The 21,052-nt window shown below is 46.8% G+C and overlaps 1 protein-coding gene across 1 annotated transcript in view; it reads left to right on the plus strand.

Moving 5' to 3' along the window:
* Window positions 1-21,052, plus strand: part of cdh13 (cadherin 13, H-cadherin (heart)) — a gene marked incomplete at its 5' end in the record, with an annotated part of 117,138 nt that overhangs the window by 70,843 nt on the left and 25,243 nt on the right. The gene's annotated exons all lie outside the window — the stretch shown is intronic.

Raw genomic sequence — 21,052 nt, forward strand, 5'->3', positions numbered from 1 at the left:
TTTTTTAAAAGTCAGTATTCTGAATGCGTTTCATGGCATGACTCTGTACTAAGAGTGAGTGTTAAGAGTGTGTATTCCGAGTGTGTTACTTGGTGTGGATGTATGCTGGCTGTATATCCACTCTGTCTTTTCTCCCTTTTCATTAAATCCTCTGATTCCTTCAGAAGCCTGATGATAGGTCAGCTGGAGGTCACCTGTATTACAATGCCAAAATACTCTCCTCTCCTCGCCCACACACTTCTGAATGACTGGCAGAATGTGTGTGTGTATGTGTTGCTGTGCGTATGTGGCGTGGGCGTGATGGTGTTGTGTGTAGTGGTTGCACAGTATTTATGTCTGTGTGTGTGTGTTTCTTGTTGCTTATAAGTCCAAAGGAAACATCTTAGAGGGGCGTACCACTGGCACATTCAGAGAGGTGGGTCCTCTCGCTAAAATACCCAGCGAGTGTTAAGTTGAGCATGTCACGGTGCATTAATGAGCCAATGAGGAGCCGTCGCCAGGCGGTGATGGTGTCAAGATAATGAACAGGAGAGAACAGCGAGTGGTATTGACATGGAATTACATAAAACGTTAAAATATTTAACTGTGTCCTAAATCCATTATTTGTGGCTGTGAAGTGTGACTCTAATCTTCTCTCTCTCTCTCTCTCTCTCTCTCTCTCTCTCTCTCTCTCTCTCTCTGTCTCTCTCTCTCTCTCTCTCTCTCTCTCTCGCTCGCTCTCTCGCTCGCTCGCTCTCTCTTTGTCTTATTTATTTTTTATTCCTGTTGTTCACGCAACCCTTACCTTCTCCAACAACTCTTCCTTCTCTATTACTCTTCTCTCCTTTCTCTTCCTTCTCTTCCTCCCTTTGCTATCACATCTCTGTCTAATGGCATTTGCGTCTGTGAAGTATGTGTACGTTTGTGTGTGTGTGTGTTTGTTTATCAGTACGTGTCTTTATGATATGTGTGTTTGTGTGTGTGTTTGTTAGTGTGTGAATATGTGTGTGGGTGTAATTGTTTATTAGTATGTGTGTTTATTGTAATGTGTGTGTGTACACGTGTGTGTGTGTGTGTCTGTGCGCATTTGTTTGTGTGGAGCTGGTATAGCTATAACTGGAATGGACAGATTGTTAATAATGGTCAGACTCTGTAGCTCTCTAATTCCCCGCTGGCCAATCTGGCACATGTCACTGCTAATGACAGCCAATCGATAGAGCTGGTCGCCCTGCTGCCCCTCCCCCTCCATCTCATGCAGGTGAAACAGGGAGAGAACAGAGAGTGGATGTTGTCCAATCAGTGGCCCCTCCACATGGGGTTCAGAGGTCACCCACCTACACTCCTGCTACCTCAGGTTCTAATGAAGGGATCCTGGCCATGTACATTGTTTGTTCTCAGTGTGTGTGTGTGTGTGTATGTGTGTGCGTGTGTGTATGTGTGTGTGTGTGTATGTGTGTGACCCAACAAATTGGTCCTTTATGCCTGTAAAAGCCATTTATCTGCCAGCAAACAATGCTCGTCAAAACTCCAAGAACAAAACTCTTGACAAGAAGTGAATTTTGGACAAACAATGTTCAGACGTCAATCAGGTTGGATGTGCTCTATCCTGAGCCCTCTTTTTCAATGCCGGCATTACAACATATGTGACTCTTCTAGAATGCCTTCTCAAATTTGACTTACTGTCATTCGAGAAACCAGAACTCAGCCTAATGGCTGATGAATGATCTGAAGGAGGCCCCTAGTGGCTGCGCCCTGCCCTGGCTGCAGGACTGTTGGGTTGTTGTTCAGCACATGAAAAGACTTGTTCTTTATAATAGCTTATTTGGCTGCATGATGAGTGTCTGTGTGCTTTAATAAATGTTAACCCCGGATTTACAAATTCCATTTATTCTGTTGTCCTTTGACTCACGCTCTCTCTCTGTTTCCCTCTTCTTCCTCTCTCTGTCTTCCTCTTTCTCTTCGACTGCTCTATCTCTTTCTCTCTTTCTTTCTTTTTCTCTCTCCACCGCTGCACCCTCCGCTTTCTCTCCATCATCGCCTCACTCTGGACATCCAATTACTCCCAGGTCGTCGTGTGGTGATTTTATTCAGAGCAGTGCCGTTCACCCCAGACTCAAACAGCCATTCAAATTACAGACCCTGCCACTCCCCGGTCTGTCGCCTGCAAAATGCTGTTTTCCAACCGTCGCCCTAATCTGATCCCTCAGACGTAATTGAATGTCAGTCGCCACATAAAGATGCTTTCCTCCCCTCAATTAGCGGCTGGTTGTTGGCGTGGCAGCGACCAGACAAAGCAGACAGAAGAATATTTACTACTCTCAGGCAGAGTTATTATATTATGTCATCTATATGCAAATACTACAGCGCAGCGCGTCAATTGATAACATTTCATTATTGCTGATCTGATATGCACTTCAGTTTATAAACTCTCTTTCATTCACCTATTATGATGTAGAGGTGGAGGTATGGCTTGTGTGGGGAAGGAGAGAGAAGAGGGGAGAGAGGTGAGCGGAGAGAGGGCAGAGGCTGAGGGGGGAGAGGGGGGACAAGGGAGGAGAAGGAAGGAAAGAGGTGAGAGAGAGAGAGAGAGAGAGACAGAGAGAGAGAGAGAGAGAGAGAGAGAGAGAGAGAGAGATAGAGAGAGAGGAGGGGTGAGAATGGAGAGGGGAGGAAGGAGGAAACGGGGAGAGAGGAAGAGAGAAGAGACTGCAGAGTCTCTTCTGTAGTATTAGGACTTATTGATAATATGTTTAGATTATTTATTTTAGGTTTAGATTGGCTGCTAGGAAACAGTGAAGAGAAGCAGGGCCAAATAATTCCAATGTACCAGTACCTACCTGTACCTACTAAAAAAACTGTACTGAATTTGATGAACAAAGTCCTCACCTCTGTGTTATGGTCATTGTTCTTTCCCCTAACTCTCTATTTTACACTCTTCGCTGTCTATTTATCTCCTCTGCTTCATTTTCCTATTTGTTCATCTGACAGGGATAAACCTGCATTTAAGCTTCACAAGTCTTTTCATTTACAGTTCAGATTTACCAATCACAAGTTCATCAGGTTGACCTAATGAGAATGTATTTGGAGATGCACTCGTCTTACTCTAAGCTGGGCGTCTGTGCTCCAGAAAAGGGCTAACTGACCTAATGAAGAGAGGAATGGAGTAGAGAGAGGGGGATGAATCTCCATCCATTTTAACAGAGGTGAAATTTTATATAAGAGTCAATTAACATCTTAGAGAAATAGGTCAGACTGGTCTGGCATCTATCCAGACACATTCACTACTCAAATCCATACTCTTTCTGTCTCAAATCCATCCTCTTTCTGTCTCTCTCTCTTTCTCTTAAAAAGGCATCTTAGTGTGGTGTGTATGTAGCGGGGGGTGGGGGGGTTAGGGTTGTGGGGGTGCGTGGGGGTGCGTGGGGTAGTGTGCGTGTGTGTTTGTTAATGTGTGTGAGTCTGTAGACTGATGTGGACACCGTTGATAGACCTCTCCTGCCATTTCCTCCAATCCCTCTCTTTTTCCCTGTCACTTTTTCCTCTTTCTCCTGTTCACTCTATCTTTAGTTTCTCCACCCACTCTTCCTCCTCCTCCTCTACTCCCCCTCTCTCCTTTCTCTTCCTTCTCTCCTTCCCTCCTCTATCACAGCTCTGTCCAGTTGCATTAGAGAGGAAATGAGATTGCACTAATTAATTAGATCTCACTGTGCTAAAGATGAAGATTACATCCCAATGAAGGTTAGGGGTGTCAATCACCCTCTCTCTTACAGCTGTGTGAATTCCTCTAGATAAATGGAGCCCCCTGGGCATTGTGGGTAAGAAGTGTCGGTTGTTAATCTCTTTTTTCCCTGTTTTAATTGAGTCTAACAGACGGGTTGAGTCAATGAGAGTCTGAGACAACAGAGGGGGGATTGGTGGAAGAGAGAGAGGGAGAGAGAAAGAAGAGAGAGAGAGATGGCAGGGAAGAGTGGAATTTGAGCCCTGTGTTCTCGCAGACATAGGGACAGAGCAAGACCAGACAAGACATAGAGAAGAGAGATTAAGTCATTAAAAGCCATGAGGTGTAACAGATGGGAGAATCAGAGAGGCGCAGGAGAGAGAGCCTAATTGACCAGAGGGATGGAGGTATGGAAACAGTGTGGAGTGGAAAAGGGAGAGGGTGCCTCCAATAGACGTAGATCCCATAATACAGAGGCAAGGACTGACTCGCCTGCCTCGTCCGATGACTACTGTAAAGTCCACACGTGACCAATGGAGGGTTTTAAGTTACATAAAAAAACAACGAACAGCGCATGTGCCTCATTTTTTATATTGCTTAGTCACATCGACTAACGTAAGATCTCCAATTACTACATGGCCTTCCAATCTGTACACTGCATACCTGCATGGGTATTTGGTCTCTCCAGCAAATCAGAATGTACAAAACAGATAAAACATTCCACAAAAGCAATAAGAACATAATGGGCTAGCTTAAGCCTATTGGAATGTAGAAGGTCTTCAGTGAAGCTGTTATCGCAGCGTACAATTGACTATGAATCCGTGACACTGAATCCTCGCTTGTGCCACTTGTACTGTTGCTTATGAATGGGTTTAGCCTCTGACAATGCTGCCTTGGAGCAGATAAATTAGGGAATGCACATCGATTGTCTCATAATGGTGTGTCTTAATACCCAGAGATGAAGTAACTAGGAGATGTTGGGGGAGGAACAAAGCAATTGAGAAATGTCTAAATTGGTATTCAGGGACACAGAGGAACTAGAGACCTTTTCAAAATTCAGGAGTTCCGAAATCCACTTCTTCCGTCCTAAGGAGCGTTTGAAAGGCCAGTAGAGGGTGGGATGGAGAGATAAGGATGGAGAGGTGGGGACGTAGTGGGAGGGATGGAAAGGTGGGGATGGAGCAGAAGGGAGATGGAAAGGTATTTGGGGGTGGTTGGAGGTACGAGGAAAAAAGGATAAGAAAGGAACGTGAAGATAGGTAATGTTTAAAGTGAGGGATGGAAGGAGGGAGAGAATTATGAACTGAGAGAAAGACTGAAGGTGGAAGCGACATGGAGATGGGGACAGATGGAGGTAGATAGAGGCGAAGAGGGAGAGGAGGCGATATGGCATATGGCGAGAGGAAGGGAGGGACAGGAAAAAGAGGGGGAGAGAGAGGAAAACATATGGAGGAAGGGAGAGAGATTAAACAGGTAGGACAGGAATGTAGATGTCTTAGTGGGATTGGGTCAGACAGGTCCACCTGACGGACCCGGGAGAAGATCTCCTGTCTGCAGTGTCTCTTCCTTCATCTCTTCTAAAATTACATCCAAGACGCCTTCAGTTTTCTGATGAAGACACAAATAACGTCCATCATCAATCTTTCTCATCTACATAAATTCATCTCTCTTAAAGATAAATGCAGTTTTTTTCCAATAATAAGTCTTTCTTGAACTGGATGTTGCCATCTCTCCTCTGCCAAGAGACTCTACTTCCTGTATGAGGAAGACTAGTGTTTCTGAGCCAGCTAAGATGTTACCATCTGATCCAGGATGCCCTAGAGGTAGCAGGGATGCACGACCCATGCCTCCAGGGAAAAGACAGATCCCTTGAGTGTGGAGAGAAACTGTTTACTTATTGAGCATGATGAAGTATAACCATTCAACTGCAGCATGAGGTGCTCACATGTATTAAGATGTACAAGCGCACACACATTAGATATATATATATATATATATATACACACTCCATTATAGTCACCAAGGGAATCACAGGCCATTATAAACCATATCTCAAATATTCACACTACATGCAGGCTTGCCCTTTATTATGTCAAGTGTTGAAAGGCCAAGCAAGGCCAGGCAGAAGTAGATGTTTATGGAGGGAAGAAAGGAGAAGCGATGGAACGTTCTCCATGAACCATGGACTCTGGAGGCTCTGGAGACTGCAGCATTCCTCCTCCTGCAGATGCACACCGTGATTCATCAGCCCCCAGGGAGCCGGAGGAGGGACTGGGGAGGACAGGAGAAGAGGCTGGAGGGAATGGAGAGGCTGGAGACGGGCTGCAGGGGACAGGGGGAGGCTGAGAGGAGCCTCGGTAGAGGCTGGGAAGAGTCAGGGGCGCGGCTGGGGAAGGCAGTGAGAGGCTGGGAAGTTGTGGAGACATACAGGAAGAGGTAAAGGAGAAAAGGAAGAGGACTCTAGAGAGGAGGGGTTGGCAGAGACAGACAGTGAGAGATGGGTAGAGCATGGTGGGGAGGAGGCGACACGGGGTGAAACAAAAATAGTCTGGAGAGAGAGAGAGAGAGAGAGAGAGAGAGAGATAGAGAGAGAGAGAGAAAAAGGAGAGAGAGAGAAAAAGGAGAGGGAGAGAGAAAGGAGAGGGAGAGAGAGAGAGAGAGAGAGAGAGAGAGAGAGAGAGAGAGAGAGAGAGAGAGAGCGAGAGAGAGAGAGAGAGAGAGAGAGGAGAGGGAAAGAGAGAGAGAGAGAGAGAGAGAGAGAGAGAGAGAGAGAGAGAGAGAGAGAAGGAGAGAGGAATGGAACGAGGGAGGGGGGCCCCAGGGGACAGACTAGGGAGGTAGAGAAGCTTGGCTGAGGGTAGGTTTCTATGGCAATAACTCCTGCTGACACTTGGCAATGCAAGGAAGTCTGGGTAAAGGGTGTGTGGTAAATTGTCTTGTTTCTTCCCTCGGGGCTGGAGGGCTCAAGGTCCAGGGTCTGCAGGTTCATGTTACTGCCCATCCCTAGCACACATGATTCAAACAATCAAGAAACAGTCGTGTTTGCCCTTGATTAGCTGACCTTGGTGATGCCTACAGTGAGACGGGGCACGGTGGAGCATGTTAGGATAGGTGTCAGAGAGGCCTGGATGGATGTGTGCGATAAGACCTGGAGGCCCTGCATGGCTCCGATAAGACAACTGACTCCTCACTAACGACCACAACTCAGGTCCCCAGTAACTCTCTCCATATCTTACTCATACACACGTACAGTACACACGCACGCACACACACGCACCGTACATACACACATACACCTCCTCAGCTTGCCATGCGCCACATTCTGAGAGACGGTTTATTATCTGTGCCATCAGTTTGGGGACTCAAATGTCTGAATAGGACTGACAGAGAAAGACAAGGAGAGGGAGAGAAAGAGAGAGAGAGACAAATAGAGAGAGAAAGAGAGAGAGAGAGAGAGAGAGAGAGAGAGAGAGAGAGAGAGAGAGAGAGAGAGAGAGAGAGAGAGAGAGAGAGAGAGAGAGAGAGAGGGAGAGACGCAGGCGATGGAGAGGCAAAGAGGGTGGGATATAGTTCAAGATCATAAAACGATAGAAGCTACTAAGCTCCTGTCTTCATCCCTCCACTCCTCATCTCCTCTCCTCTCCTTTCACCCCTCTCCCCCCCCTCCCCCGTCTGCCCCCTTCTTCTGAATAGACAATCCACAAAATCTCCCCAGCACAGGAAACGTAAAGCTCCACAGGGGGCTTATGACAAAGCCGAAGCAGGATTGGCTCAGACGAGAGAACACTCTCACCCATAAACACCTATATCTGCGCACGCACTCTGTACACTGTCACCATGGTAACTGATTAGCCTGTCAACAAGAGGGATTCCGACCAGGTGATGCCACACACACACACAACCAAACGTGCACGCAGGCATATACACACACACCCACACACACACACACGCCTAATCTTTTGTAACACTCCTACTCATTAAGACAGAATAACATATTTACTGAAATGGTTAATAGTGACTTGTGAGCTGTACTGTCTTCCCCCGCTGTCTTAGGTCATGTGGACCACCATCTAGTATTTCTCTTTGTGTGGAACTGACATGTGACTTTTAGATGGCTACTTTTTCCTTGCATGTGTCTGCTTTTGCTCTGACCAGGCCCAGTCAGAAGGGTCTTCACTCTGGCACAGACTCCTCCCCCTGGAGTTCAACAGAGTCGGGGAGACGCCCTGGGCCGTGCCTCCTCTCCTCAACCCGCTAATACAATTAACCAAAGAGAAAATTGCTGTATCAGTAATGGGCTTACTGCTTGGATTGTTTGTTTAAGATGAAGCGTGTCAAATCTGGGTGTATGATTTCCCTAATACCTCCTATTAATTAATTAGTCAGCGCTCTTTTTTAAAGTGGTTTCAGGCAGGGTTGTTCTGGTACAAGCTATATCAGAGTATTCCCTGGCTTCCCCTGGTCCCTTCTGAGCCTCTCTCCTACCGCACTGGTCTACGATACATGGCCCCCCAACCCTTGTTCCCCTGCCTCGCCCATCAACCCTCGCCCACCATCCCTCGCCCATCATCCCTCACCCGCCTTCCCTCACCCGCCTTCAATCACCCACCTTCCCTCACCCACCATCCCTCACCCACCATCCCTCACCCATCATCCCTCACCCACCTTCCCTCACCCACCTTCCCTCACCCACCTTCCCTCACCCACCATCCCTCACCCATCATCCCTCACCCATCATCCCTCACCCATCATCCCTCTCCCACCTTCCCTCACCCACCTTCCCTCACCCACCATCCCTCACCCATCATCCCTCACCCATCATCCCTCACCCATCATCCCTCTCCCACCTTCCCTCACCCACCTTCCCTCACCCACCATCCCTCACCCATCATCCCTCACCCATCATCCCTCACCCATCATCCCTCTCCCACCTTCCCTCACCCACCTTCCCTCACCCACCTTCAATCACCCACCAGTTCTCGCCCACAAGTCATTGCCCATCATTCCTCGCCCACCAACTCCTAGTCCATCCACCCACATGGACCTGTCTAGTTTGCAGCACGCCAGATGTGACAGATTCTGCCACAGTCACCGCATGTCTGAGTTCAGACCATGACAATGGATCTGCGTTGGATCACATTTGTACTGTTGAAATGTCTGTGTGAATAGTATAATTATTGGTTGATGCGCTAGTTAGTGACTCTTCAGCAGTTCTACCTCAGATTTGACTTTCCACGGGAAATGTGGAACACAGTGCCCTTGTCAAACTCCTAATGATCTTAATTACACCCACCCACATTTTGTTTTGACAAACGGCGTTAATAACGTGAGAATTCTTTGGATGAAGGCGCCGTCATTTTACCAGCTGGGCCACGTGCAGACATTATTACACGGCTGTCTCTGCTCTCTTCCTCCCTCAAGGACCATGTGAAAAGAGGCTCGATCTGTAAGAAAGAAAAAAGCTGAGTGAAAAGAGAGATAAAATGAGAAAAAAAAAAAAGTTGCATGGTATGGGTAATTATTTGAAGTTACTTCCATCAGTTCTCTCATGTTCTTTCATGTGTGCTGAAGATGTGGAGTAAGGATGAGAGGCCAACTGAAAGGACGGGCCACTAATTAGCTCATACCTCAGATGTCTTCTAATTGGCAGACTATTATGAAATGTTCATGACTGCCGTTTAGAGAATGCGAGAAAACCTCTCATCTCCAGAGGAAACTCTGTTCTTCTGGCGATGGTTGTCTGGCTTCCTTTTACTTCAGAGGACAGTCTCATGTGTCCAGCCCGATAAGCTTGAAAAAAAACATCAACATCTAAAAAAATACTGTAAGCTTTGATTGGGTAACGTTGACATCTGCTTTAGCTTCTCTCAGGATACCCATGTGGGTGCAGACCTTGTAACAAGTCAGGAAGTTTGATTTGGGAGGACGCTGTCCCTTTAAGAGCCTCTACCCTGAGGTGATAAAGGTGTTGGTGGGTCGGAGGGTATTTCGGGACGGTGGGATTTGTGAATATTGATGAGTGAGATTGCCAGGCTAGCAAGAGAATCAATCCTGGAGGAGAATGGAGGCATGGCAGTAGACAGAGTGTTGTTCACAGCAGAGAGACGTGGCAGGGTTCGCTAACTCGTGGAGTCGGTTTGTGTGTGTGTGTGTGTGTGTGTGTGTTTGGGAGCATGTGTGTGCGTTTATTTACCCCCCTCCAGGCTCAAGCAGATGTCTATAGACCCATGGCAGTATGGAATATTACACATTAGTTATGCTAATAGGGACGATGGGATATCTGACTTGACAGGTTAAGTAGATCACGCACAAACACTCTTGACGAACATTGTCATGGAATCTGACCTGCAAGCTGTTCAACAGACAGACGGACAGACAGACGGACAGATCTCCTATCTGCCTGCCTGCCTGCAGCTCATACTGTTTGTTAGTTTTCAGAAGGAAGGAATTCATGGCTAGTTCTGACTCGTCTGGTTCCCACTGCTGATGACTGTTTCCTGTTTCATTAAAGCAGACTGCGGGGAGTCCTGTCCCTGCTCTCACACCCTGTCACCCCCAGCTGGGACTGAGCAGGACTTACATTACCATGCCCACGACACCGGGACACAAGGACACAAGGACACAGTCACACACAGACACAGGGAGACAATGACACAGTCACACATAGACACAGGAATACAAGGACACAGACACAGGGACACAATGACACATGTCCTTCCTGTGTCTCCTTGTCTCATTGACAGTCTCAATTCAAACTTTCTGTATTTCGCCAATTGCCTGCTGGGTATTTGCATGTTTTATGTGGGGAAATTGAATGGAGTGGTGTGTGTGAGAGGTGCATTACCATGTGGAGCCTCATTAAATATGGACTCATCAAGGAGGCTTTTTTGTTTGGTTTCCTCTTGCAGAAGTACAAATGGCTGCTAATCAGCCATGGTGACATTTCCTTGCAATTATGTCCATGCCATCGCCATTGGCCCCTCTGTCACCGTGACAACTCGCTGTTAACACCTTGGCTCCCCAGCGAGACACTGAGGGATAAACACAGGAACATGCCGTTCTCTGAATGGCATGAAGAGAGAAAGAAGGATGGAGAGAGAGGTAGAGGGAAAAGAAGGAAACGAAAAGGAGAAAGAAAGATCAACCCTATCAGTTAGAAATCAGAGTGCCAATCAGAGTTTTTTACTCTCCTTTATTTTCGCCCCCCACATCCCACTCCACCCCAAAGCTAATTATCAGTCCTTTCACGTGTTTGTGTGTGTTTGTGTGAGCGGGTTTTTGTTGTCGTTTTTTCATCCCTTTTCAAGAAAAAACACCTGCTGTGGGTGTGCATCTGTAGTCGTGTGTGTGTGTGCGGGGTTGTGTGTGTGCGGGGTTGTGTGTGTGTGTTTGTGTGTGTGAGAGAAGTAAGCCTCAGAGGGACGTCAGGCAGACTGTGGCTCTCAGTGTGAGGTCACGGCTGTTCATTCCTCCTGTCTGGCCACAGACACACAACAGAAGAGCAGAGAAACACTGCTCTCTGTTCACCGTTGTGTGTGTGTGTGTGTGTGTGTGTGTGTGTGTGTGTGTGTGTGTGTGTGTGTGTGTGTGTGTGTGTGTGTGTGTGAGTGATTTGTGTACCTGTGACAGAGCTCTCTGTCTGTCCTGAATGCATCGATGGTTCTTGTCAGGGGTTGGTTCATGTTGCTACAGAACTAGAGACACACTGCATTGCACTTCTGAACACAGGCTTCAATCATTTCTTGATCAGCGCAATCTGCTGTCTCTTCACTTGACTGAAGACGTTTGAACACAGCTATACTATTTGAATCGCAGTTAATATTCACTGAGGGATCGTCGTAGTTTACACTTCAACTATTATATTAGTCATCTGAAATAGTTTTGCTGTGCTTCCATCCAAAGGGGGCGCTACACCAACCATTCGCGTGGCACTAAAATTAAGGTGATATCTCTGATTATTGAATCTGCCTGTGGTATACGGTCATGAACTCTGCCGTAATGGCCTGTTCAACACATTTATGGTGCTGGTAATGATCATGGTTATTGCGCCAGGGAACAAGTTATGTTCACCATTCTTAATGTGGAGCTGCAGGGCAGACCTCTCCTGCAGAATGATGACCATGACTCCCCCCCCCCCCCCCCTCCAGAAAGGAGTACAAGGACACACACACGTTGGCACACGCACGCTCACACCAAGCTAGGCCTTGAAGGGGTGGGGGTCGTGTCTGGGCTCCTGTCAGTGGGAAGCAGCCAGGTGAGCAGACCTTGAGAGAAGGGGTTCGTACAACCACGGAAAACACACGTCTAACTCAAAACAAAGCCAACACACATGTACACACACACATGTGCACACACACATGTACACACACTCACACAGAGGTGGCCAGATGAGGAAGAGCTGGCCGGTGAGCTGTCGAGAGAATGATCTCAGGAGACAAAGAAAAAACCCGTCCAGACAAACAAATCTGAGCTCTACCATCCCACATCCCACATCAGTGGCAGCAGCCTGAGGTGCGTTTGATGTGTTTGGGCATTGATGTCGGGGCCCTCCGCCCTGCGCTGCGTGTGTGGCTTCACAAGGAGCTCTGCCAAGATCCCCATTGTTTGTTTTCCCAGGCTCAGACCAGAGGAAAGAGATGTACCCAAGGCAGGACACCTGACTAGTGTGTGCTTGTGTGTGTGCGAGCATGTGTTGGTGTGTGTGTGAACTGGGACGAGGGATGGCTGTCCCCTGTAGGTACTGTCAGGAGGAGACTCTAATCCATCCTGGATAGACTCAACTGTCTTTACCATCACAATCCCTTTACACAACACATACTGGTGTTGCATCACAAACCCTAACAGGCCCTCCAGCTTCAGGGGAACCAATCAAATTGTTCCCGTCGACTGATTGATTCAGCCTGATTGATGGCAGAGGAGGCCTTTTTTGGCCCGCGGCCTTGGGTGATTGGCCCCTCCGCCCAAACTCCCGCCCCCCCCCCTCCCCGCTGAGCTGCCCCCCCCCCCCCCAGGTCTGTTTGATGTGCTCTCTAATCTAATTAGGAGTTAACCAGGAACACCTGCGATCCTCAGTAGGGCTGCCGCTGCCTCCGCCCTCCCAGATGGCTCTTTAATGGCTCTGATGGTGGCACGCCGATCGCTCCTAACCGGACCACTTTACACACACACACACACATACACACTCATACACACACTGAGGCATGTGAACTCACACGGACAGGCACACATGTGGATAGGTTTGCATATGTACACTAACTTCCTCTCTCTCTCCCCTTCTTTCCCCCTCTTCATGGGGCTATGGTGTAATGGGGTCTATTTCAGTCACCAATATATGTGTAATGAGTGGGTAATTGACAACGATTAGGCCAGGGTCTAATGATGCACCTGATTAGATTATCTTTCGCCACTCTCCTTGCTCCGCCTCTCTCAGCCCAACACCCAACCTTGACCCCAATTACCGCCCCCCCCTCACCTCCCCCCCCCCCCCCCTTGGTCCCCCCCAGTATGACAGAGCAGTGGATGGAGGCAGCGCTACAGCTTCTCATCTGACTGCTAATTGATCTGATGAGACCTGGATAAATACGGTCAATGCCTACAACGTGATTTCCCCAATCGAAGCATTTGGTTTGATGTAGTGTGTGACTGAGTGTGTGTGTATGTTTGTGTGCGTGTGTGTTTGTTTTCTTGGTCCTCACGAGTTCAAGGGATATTCATATGGGGGTTTTAGGGTGGTTAGGGTTAGTGTTAGGATTAGAATAACATTAAGGGTTGTGGTTAGGAGTTGGGGATCACTTTAGGGTTAGGATCCAAGGTTAGTTTTAGGGTTAGGTTTATGGTTTAGGTTTGTTTTGGGGTAAAGATTAAGGTAGAGGTTTGGGGATAGCAGAATTCTATCTTGGACGGAATTTTCTGTCCCCACAAGATTAGCCATTAGCCACTCACAAAGGCAATAGAAAGGATCTCTAAACGTATAGCTTTTTTCCGTAACTAAAGTGTCTCTCCTACAGATTTTCCTCAAGGTTCTACATCGTTGTTTGTAACAACATTGTCTAGACAGTTTGTAGTGGCATCCTAAACGGTGAGGCTTGCTCATGAAGCCCTGACATGGGGCAGTCACAACGCCATTGTTTGCCTCGAAGATCCAGAGCAACGTTCTCTCCAGGGGAAGCCTCCTACTCAGAGACAGTTTGCAGCTCTTGTGACGTGATGCAGACAGGCTCGCCCCAGGGAAACCACACTGTAGAAGTTTCCAGATGCTGGCTTGTGGAATAAAGCATAGCTCTCAAAAAACAAGCCCTCTCCGTGCCAGCGAGGCAAGGTAGCAAGCAGACCAGCTGTGGCGGGGCAGGTTGAAACCAGGGGGTGTATAGCAGGTGGGACCTGGGTCTTCTGTTTACCACTAAATAGGGATTCTCTGAGGTGTAAATTAGTTTAGCTTGTTTTCCAAGTCGCAGGCAGAGCCTCTCTGATGCGGGTACTCCCCAGAACCTGCCTGGCGACAGTCAGGGCCAGCAATGTGGTAACATATGGACCGGATCAGCTCCCCAGTCACTCAGGCCCTTTTATCATTCCTGGTGCATCCTTCTGGATCTTTCTGGCTTGGCTCTTTGCTGGGTCATTTACCTCAGCAGAGATCAACACTCTCTCGGTGTGGCTCGGGCCAGGGACGACAGCTGTGGCATGAGGAAAGGGAACAGGAACGTCCTGTGACAACACAAATACTAGATAGTCAAATACTCTGCAGGAAACCTGACTCCACACAGTGACAATATGTATATTAGGTTGTTATCAAGCTGTAATTGCCTACATAGTATTGTTGTGGAAGTTTATCCTCCACCTGTTGAAATTACACAAAGGTGGAACCAGGAGACAAATTAATGTTACAATCGCAACATATGTCTTGATTACGCTTGCAAGCATTCAGAGAGACTCCCTAGCTCCTACAGTAAGTTTCTGGGGTGCAGCTCAGTGACTTGGGGAGTGTGTTCCCAACACTCCCCAAGTCACAAGTTTTAGTTTCAAAGAAATTATTTCTTCTCTACAATGCATTTTTGTATTATTATTTTTGTTTTGTTCACTATGTCGCTTCTTTTGTTTTTCAAATGATGCTTAAATTTCAAACTCTGAGTTAATAATGAATGAATTAAAGAGGCTTTCAGGGATGGAGGGAGAGAGAAGGAGAGAGGGAAAGGTAGAGGGAAAGAAATATAATCAGACTGGAGTGCAGAGCTAATTGTTGAACATAATGACAACACGGAGCCTAAAAAAAAGTTGGGGAATGAAAAAATGCACAAAGGTTTAGAAACACGTTGAGATTATTGACTGTTGCTCTTTTGTGGCCTGCGGTTAATTCATCTCAATTGTCGTGTGTGACTCGCTACAATGTTTGTTTAAAGCATTCCTTGTTCTTATACTGAGGACTACAGAGAATTTCAAAGAATAATTCTGTTGTATCAGAAGCCAACACCGGTAGCACCAGACAGTAAAATTTGAACTCAAGAAACTTGAATCTCCTCGGCACTGGATAAAAGGAGAGGGTGAGAGGAGTGCTTGAGAGAAGTGGGTCAACAGCAGGTTCAAGTGGCCCAGATAAAAGCCATGTGATTGTGGTCGTGCTGTAATTAAGATTTGGCATGGCAATTAATCAGGTGCCTGAAGAGGTGCATTGTGGGTTGAGCGTTTCTCAGAACTCTTGACAGTCAGCCAAGTTACATCTGGAGTGTAGGACTGGGGAAACGTGACGGAGAGAGGGATAGAGAGGGTTGTAATGAGGAGAGAGGCGGGAAAAAGACGAGAGAGAGAGAGGCAGATCGGCAGCGAGAGTGGAGTGACCTCAAAAATGTCCCCTCAGAATGTGTTCAGAAAACACCCAGCTCTTGCCTGTCTGACCTTCTGCAGTCCCTCTGTATGTAACGGCTGTGGCTTTGCCAGGTGCTGGAGCTGGATGCTGTAGTTTAATCCCTAAAGTGCTAGTTAACCCCACCCACCTGTGGTGCACACAACATTAAATCAAGCGTCTCTGACAGGAAACAAACACTCTCTCGGTCCAGGAGAGGATGCCCAGTATGGGGGACAGGCTGGATTCCATGCTCTGATATGCTGACAGATGGCACCCTGCTGGGTGGGGCTGAGCCTGGTATTGAACCATACCATGCAAAAACACACTTGCACACACACAATAAAGGCAGTGTGCCATGAACGGATGCCCATGTCTAACAGCCCTGCTGGGTGTTGGCACAGGGGCAAGGGAAGAGCCCTCTCTAATCTATGAGATTGAAGGGATGCGGAGTAAATAACCCACGGGCCGTTGCCAGGGATACTACCAGGTGAATGGGGAGCTACCATTGGAAAAGTGCGCTCAAATCAAGAGGAACGGCCCACTGCAAGCGAAAGTTTGGTCAGGTCTTTTTTTTATTTTATGTGACTGCATAAAGGGAAAACAAACCTAATATTATCTATACAGTACATATAAATACTGTGAGTATGTACATAAATACATTCATACATACATTGATACATATATATTCGGTATGGATATATATATATATATATATATATATATATATATATATATATATATATATAAATATATATACAGCATGTGACAGAGATGAGAAAACCCATCTACTCTGTCCCCTTCTTTATTCCCATGTTCCTGCGGTCTGTAAGGGGAGAGGGGGGAGGGAGGGGGGACAGAGAAGACAAGCTGCTGTACAGACGGAGTCTGAAACAACAGGCTCTACATAAGAGTGGAGGAGAAGACCAAAGAAGTACACAGGCTTAACCACTATGATTTACACACAGCGAGAGAGATAAGTCCAGAGAGAGTGAGAGAAAGTGTGAAAGAGCGAGAGAGAGAGAGAGAGAGAGAGAGAGAGAGAGAGAGAGAGCGACAGAGACACAAAGAAAGACGTTGACTTTTAAAGATACCTTTATTGGGCAGTTAGAACTACCAGCCAACTAAGCTGTTTCACCACACCAAACCCGTCTTATCAAGACAAACCCCCCCCAAAAAAACAAACAAAAAACAAAAAAAAGAGAGAGAGAGAGAGAGAGAGAGAGAGAGAGAGAGAGAGAGAGAGAGAGAGAGAGAGAGAGAGAGAGAGAGAGAAAAAAAAGAGAAATTAGCAATCTGAGGCTTTGATCATACTTTCACACAGTCAGACTCACTTCTGGTTGCAAAAGTACTGTGCTGTGAAAAGCTGGAATTTTAACAAGTGGTAAAGGGTACCATGGGAGGAAAAGAAAGAAAGCAGGAGCAGCCCACAAAAAAGAAGGGGAGAGTGGCGTGCGAGGGAGGGAGGCACATAGGTGAGAGGAATAATGCTGCTTTGTTAGACGGGCTGTTGTGGTTTCCGTCTCCTGCAGCACTTCTCTGAGCCTGCTTTGTGTGTCAATGTGACGTCGGGCTGCGAAAGGAGGACTGAAGAATTCTCGGTGGCTTTGTGAAGCGAGCACCTGCTTTATGAGGCCACGAGCTCAGCCAATTTAATTATCACATTACACCTTTTGAGGAAAAGAAAAAATGTGGTAGTCCCAGACTGTGGTTCCAGGATCTTTACTGCTCCCGTCCCGACACCTCCTCACCCCTCTCCTCTCTCCACTCTCTCTTTTCCTGTCCTCTCCTCCCTGATGAATCGCTCCTAGACAGTGTGAAATGTCATTCTCAGATCTGGTGTCTCCTTAGGCTGTATCTCAGAGATATCTCATTTGGGAGGCTCCATTTCACAATCTCCCTGTTCCGGTTCGGGGCCCGCTCTCAGTCATACAATCACTCATTAGAATCACTCAGGAGTCTCTTAATATATTCTTTAAAGGGATGATTTATGCATCAGTGCAGCCTATTCTTCACCTGGACATTGTACGAGCTGCCCTGGCTCTGATGGGTCGGTCTGTCCAGCCTACACAGACCATCTCCCTCCAGAACACCCAGGAGGCAAGTGACACAAGCTGTCAGGACTCGTGAAGTTGCCAGACTCTGAGAGATGGACAGGTCACTCCGGGGACTCGTGTCATTAAGACATTGCCAGCTACTTTGTGTGTGGTGCTGTATGTGTGTGTGTGTGTGTGTATGTTTGTGTTTAGACACAATAGGGACGATGTGTCCCTGAGTCTAGCCCAGTGTGGATGCTCAACAGATGGGTGGGGTGTTTTTATAGACTAAAGGGTGTGTGAAGCTCCATCTGTCCACAGCCATGTAGCAACTCCCGAGAAGACTGGCAGGGCTTCCTTATCACACACTGTCGACGACAAACTCATGGGTGCTCACACGCGCACCATCTCTCTGCCTCCTGCATTCCTCCCCAAAAGAACTACATCAGGTGCATGCTGGGAGGAAGGATGTGTGAAGAAGAGTGTCAAGGGAATGACAGCGCACACAAGACCATTATTTCCATTCATGAATGAAGGATGCAGTGAGTGTGTGTGTGTGTGTGTGGAATGAGTGTGGAATGAGTGAATGGGTACAGTGAAGATCAGTAACATTTGAGAGCCACAACAGATGAGGCTGGGTCCTTCTGAAAGGCTGGAGTGATGGAGGTAACACTGGTGACGGAGAGCGATAGAATGAATTCAGCGGTGTATGTTTGCGTCAACAACAGGAAACAGGACTCACTGTCACAATACAATATTCACCAGTCGAAATGATCCTGTCATTAAAAGGCAGGTCGTTTTATTTAATGCCTGTATCCTCCCAGCAGAGATGAATTGATATTGTAATTAGCAACAGTCTGCTAGGCTCTCACACATTGCCAAAGTGCTAATGGTAATGCGTCACAGTTGTGTAGGGGTGGGGCAATCATTCCAACTCTCCTCTTGGCTGTTGACTCTTAGCAGGGTGGCACGATGATAGTTTTCTAAAGTCTGAGCACTCCTGAGAGATCTACAGTCTGTGGCAGCGAGCTCTTCTGTTTCAGGATTGCTGAAGCTGTTTGGGCTGCAGGTGTGTGTCTGTGAGCGCACACACCTGTTTGTGTCTGTGTGTGCACGCGCGTGTCCGGATGTGTGTATGTTTTTGTTGTTGTTGACGTGAGTGTGAGGGTGTGTCTGAATATTGTTGGTGAGATGGCGAAAGGTATTATCAGCAATGGTGGACCTGTGGAAGCTGGCCTGCAGGATGAGGAATCAGTGAAACAGATGGATGAGTTTGAGTAAATCTGTGGTTTCTAACAGCTCTCAGGCAGGTTGCCCATCAGGGACAATGGCTGAAGTCATCAACAGCTTCATCCCAGCTGATGTCCCTGCACCTCCAGGTCGACTGCACCTGGACAGGATTACACCCAGACAGAGGCGGCTCTAGTGATTTGGGGGCCCCAGACAGAGACTGGTTCAGGTCCCTACATAATGTATTTCTTTACCTTCTGAGCCTGTCAATGTCAAATCGTCTTCAGGAATAGCTGCAGCCGCTAAGATATTCACATTAGTAGTACTAGCCGCAGCTGTTAACTAAGGTTACTACTACTGTTGATAACATTGTTGGCAGAAGAAGAAAAACGTGGTCACCTTTGGGAGGGTGGTAATACAAGTTTAGTTTTCCTCCTTCCGTCTTTTTGCTTCACCGCTAACATATAATCGTTTTATAATTTCAAATTATTGTTTCAAATACTCCTATCTGTCCCTCTTACTGTCGGCTAACTGATTAAGCTACCGAACGTATTTTCCACTGCTGGGCTGAGAAACAATATGGGACAAACCATTTTAGCAAGACAGGGGGTTTGGGTTTGTTTCATACATGAATAATGTAATGTAATGTAATGTAAAACATTTTTTTTACCGGGGCCCCAGGCATTCTTGGACCCTAGGCGGCTGCCTACTCTGCCTAATGGTAGCGCCGCCTCTGCACCCAGGTAGTCCTGCTCTGGTGACCATCATGAATGCACTGGTCAGGGGCTGTGTGTACAGTAGTTGCCCTATTGATGCTCTTTGTGTCTATGCTTAAAAAGAAAGACAGGCAGACATGTGAAAAATGTGATGAAGTCGTGGAGGGCATTCATCAATAAATGCATAAGTTTGCAAAACTGCACCAGGAATTACTGTACATCCGTCTCCAACTACCAAAACCTTGATCTTCTAAGATTTTGCGAAGAACATTTTAATCCCTCCTTACTTCCTCCTTTACTTCCCCTCCCTCACCCTCCTCTCTCACAGCACACCCCCCAGAGTACAAAAATAAAACAAATGGTGTAGGTCTGTCTGTTTGGGTTTTTACATGGGTTTCTGTACAGCAGGTCTACAGTATCACAATCAATCAATCATATGTGTTTATATTCCACATGTTTCAACCAAAGTGCTGTAAAGTCAAAACAAAGCAGAACAATAAGTACAAATAAGTACATATAACATGACACACGAGACAAGCTACACACACAAATCCAATACACGTGACATACAGTAGCACACAAGCTGACAGGAAAACCATGCCAATACTTTATGGAGACAGAAAAGCCTGGGGGAAAAAATGAGGCAGGATTCAAATGGATAGAGGCTGGGGGTGTAGAGGAAGGCCATTCCATAGCCTTGGGGCAGCAAAAGAGACTATACAATCCCCATCATACCTAGTCTAAAACATGGTGCGTACAAACGCATGTGGTTTGAAGATCGAAGAGACGTGATGTGTTGATGTGTTGTTAAGGCTCAGGTCAGAAATGATGAAGTGGCCCCAAATCCATGCATTGCTTTCAGAACAAATAATCCAACTTTTAAAGGGAGGAAGTACAGGGAGTTGCGGTCATCAAGATGGGAAGAAGATAAAAGCATGAAGAATATTTGAGATTGAGAGAGGAGGTTTTAACTTTGCATTGGCTTTGAGTTGGAAAAAGCTAACAACATAATGTGTTTGCCTATAACGTTTTAGGGAAGAAACAAAGAGATAACACCAAGATCTTTGTTTTTTGTTTTTGGAAAGTGGCCTCAGATTTTCCACTATACTATTGATAGAATCAGATGGGCCAAACAATATAAATTCACAGTTGTATTTAGCTGGAGGTAGTTTTTGACATCCAATGTTCAAGGTCCTTAAGGCAAACTAAGAGGGGTTTTATGGATTTATCATCAGCTTGCCTCAGGGGAAGGTACAACTGCTAGCGTTCGCTTCATAGTGGTAAGAAATATTACTAAATGTCCTAAAAATAAAGCCTAGCGGCAGCTCGTAAATTATAATGAGACTGAAATGAGGCCCAGGATGGAACCGTACGGCACACCACAGGTGATGGGTGAAGAGGACAAGTTTTAAGTAGTACCTTTTGGGGAAATGCCCAGAATGTCTACCTTTCCTTTGAGACTGTTCCGGAGGATGTCATGCTTGATTGTGTCAGACCCAGCACTAAGGTCCAAGAGAATTAAGATGGCACAGTTCCC

Source organism: Hypomesus transpacificus, unplaced genomic scaffold (assembly GCF_021917145.1).
Source record: "Hypomesus transpacificus isolate Combined female unplaced genomic scaffold, fHypTra1 scaffold_156, whole genome shotgun sequence".
In the NCBI taxonomy this organism is placed as follows: domain Eukaryota; kingdom Metazoa; phylum Chordata; class Actinopteri; order Osmeriformes; family Osmeridae; genus Hypomesus; species Hypomesus transpacificus.